Source organism: Condylura cristata, unplaced genomic scaffold (assembly GCF_000260355.1).
Source record: "Condylura cristata isolate star-nosed mole 26May11 unplaced genomic scaffold, ConCri1.0 scaffold00060, whole genome shotgun sequence".
In the NCBI taxonomy this organism is placed as follows: domain Eukaryota; kingdom Metazoa; phylum Chordata; class Mammalia; order Eulipotyphla; family Talpidae; genus Condylura; species Condylura cristata.
This window is the reverse complement of record NW_004567161.1, coordinates 173,320-176,386: the sequence shown is the minus strand read 5'-3', so window position 1 is coordinate 176,386 and position 3,067 is coordinate 173,320.

Here is a 3,067-nt window from a genome sequence, read left to right as displayed (position 1 = left end):
GGGGCCCGGCGGTGGGAGGCCACGGCGGGCCCGCGGGGGCTGCGCTCCAGCTCCTGGCCTGCACCGAACACGGGGGGCCCAGGTCGGCGTCCGGGCCAGGCCGATCCCCAAGACTTAACTCCCTAGTGCCTGCGGGAAGCGCTGGCTCGCAGCGCCCAAGTCTCTGCTGCGGCTCCTTCGAAGCGCAGCGCGGGAGGTGGCGAAGCCCCTGTGCCCAGCCGGGCGCCTCGCAGGCTCTTCTGCCTCCCCCCCAGCCCCAGCTCGCCAGACCCAGGGGACAGGCAGCCGCCACCCTCGCCGCGGGACTTCGCGCAGCCCCAGCGGAAGGAGCCGGTTTGGCAGAGGAGCCCGGAGCCTCCCCCACCCCCAGGAGCCCCGCGGAGGGCCCGGGCTCCTAGGACAGCTGCCCCTGCCCCACGCCGGGCCCGCGGGTCGGCCATCCCTGTGTGCCTGCGGGTGTCCGTGGGGTCACACCGGTGCCGGCCTCCACCCGCAGGCTCCACACTTCCCCCAGGGCCGGGGACTTGGCTCTGGGTCAAGCCCCACCTGTGGAGCAGGGCGTGGTCAGCGCCCAGCGGTCAGAGCCGGCGCACTTGGGAAGCCAGGAGCTCCCTGTGCAGGAGGCGGCCGGACGCAGGCAGCCCGGTTAGGGCTGCGGTCAGGGCACCGCAGCGGGCACCCTCCCAGCAACCACCCCTGTTCCCAAGCCTTGCACTGGGTGCTTGGATGGGGGTGCATCAGGGGGCCCCTTACCAGAGGGCCCCCATCCCTAGGGCCCCCCGCGTGGAGACAGTTCCAGCCTGCAAGGTGGGGGCTCCCCGGGGCGGGAAGGCGGCTTCCCGGGAAACCACAGCCCCCTTCCCTCTGGGCAGCCTGCTGGCCCTGCCCGGCCTCCTGGCTAGCTGGTGCGGCCCCTGCAGGCCCCCTCCCATGACCAGCTCGACCAGCGGTGCCCCAGGCCCAGAGGGACCCTGCCTGCGGCCGGCCTGCCTGCCCACCGTGGACCCCTGAGGGCCCACCCGACGCGCCAGCCAGCCAGGCGTCCCCCTCGCAGATCTGCACCGGCCCCAAACCAACCAGGAAGGAGCGAAGGGCCAGGGCGAGGCCGGGGGGCCCCCCCACCTGGCCCTCCCCGGCCTGGCCCAGACCAGCGGCCCCAGGGCCTCAGCCAGGGCCCGCACGCTGCGGGCTCCGTCTGCTGGGAGGCGCTGTGTGGGCCGCTCCGCTCCGGGGTCCCCGCCGGCCCTCGGGGCCCCTGACCGCGGTCCCTGCACGCCCAACGCGGAGATTCGGACCCGAGCTCGCCGTGGGGAGCTGCTGTGGGGGGGCTGCCTGGCCAGCAGGTGGGGCCGCAGCGGTACCCTCAAATGGGGGCACCCACCCCGTACTTCCCGCCTGGCCTGGGCCTCAAGCCCCAGAACCGCCCCGGGGGTGTGGGCAAGTGGCCCGCGGTGGCTCCGCGGGGCGCCTGACGGGAAAGGCCTGCGTCTGAGCCGTAGGCCGGCGACGGGTGCATCCAGCTCCCCTGGTGGGCGAGGCTGGGGCCTGGGGTCGGAGGGGCAGGGTGGGTGCGGGCCCGAGGGGGTTCGCAGGCGGTGCGGGGGTCCCGCCTCGGCACCCGGGCTCCAGAGCCCCCCTTCTGGGGTCATGCGCGGTCTGAGCCTCTTCCTGAGCAGGAAAGAGCCCCCTTGGGTGCACAGTGCGGAGACCTGGGTGGGTGCTGGGAGGGTGCTGGGAAGCCTGCAGCTGCTGGGGGCACAATAAGGGTGGGGGTCTGGGAGCCTCTGGCAGAGTCGGCGGGGACATGCCCAGGGGCCTGCTGCCGGCCTGGGGGGCGCATCGGGCACTGCGGCCCATGCTGGGGCCCTGGCGGGGCTGGCCCCCTCCGTCAGCGCATCGTGTGTGGTCGTGGGCAGCGGCACAGCCTGTGGGGACCCAGGACACAGGCTTCGGGGCACCCAGGCGAGAGCAGGCCCCGGGGACGTGGCCCCGGAGACGCCCCAGGGCCTCCTCATGGGCCCCACCATGGTGTTGGCCCGCACCCCCACCCACCCCCGCCCCAGGGCACCCCCAGGACACACCGGTGCCTGCATGGCCGCAGCGCAGAGGGGGCCGAGCCTGGCGTCCTGCCCGGAGCACCGGCCACACCCCACCCCCATGGGGAGACAGCTGACCCCGGCTGGAGGGGCAGGGAGGGCTGGCAGGGCTGCAGCCTGCCTGCCCAGACTGGCAGGGCTGGGGCCACCCCGCACCCCCGGGTCTCTAGGCCACAACGGGACCCTGCCCCTGAACCCGCCCGCGGCCGCTGGCTCTCCGCAGACTGGGCCGGAGCTGGCTGCAAGGGTGGACATGGCACTGTCCCCCAGTTACGGGCAGGGGTCCCTCTGGGACCTGTGTTGCTGCCCTCCAAAGCGGGTCTCTGCGCCGGGGCAACCTCGGGTGTGGGGTAAAGAGCGAGGGGTTGGGCACTTGTTTGTAGACCCCGCCAGAGCGCCGGGGGCCTGCACACATGTCCTCAGGGGGCCGGGGCCGCTGGGGGCAGCCGGCGGGGGTCCACTGTCGGGGCTCTCTGAGGGCCTGGGTGGGGAGGGAGGCCCTGCCGCGGTGGGCTGTCTGGGGCGGGACACTGGTCTCCCAGGGTGGAGGGCCAGGCCGGAAGCACCCCTGGGCAGGCTCAGGTCAGTGCCTGGGGGGCAGACTGCTGGGGTGGAGGCTGGGCAGTGGCCGTGGTCCAGCCGGCCGGGCTGGAGACTAAGTCGGGGAGCATCAGGAAGAGGCAGGAGAGGGTCTCCACTCAGAGGGCTGCCAGCACGGGCCTCCCCAGGCGCCCCCAGTCCCCAGCCCCCCGCCCCAGGCTGATGGCAGCTGGCTGGGGGGGCCGTCCTTGCACATCAGCTTCGCCATCTGCCAAAGCCGGGCAAGCACACAGGAACGCAGAAGGAGTCGCGCGGGGAAAGTGCTGGGGGTGAAGACGGGCCTGCTGGCGGGGGCTCCTGCTATTAGGAGGCCGTGCCAGCCCCCCGCCCCCGCCGAGCGGGGCGCCTCCGGGCCCTGCGGCCTCCTGCTG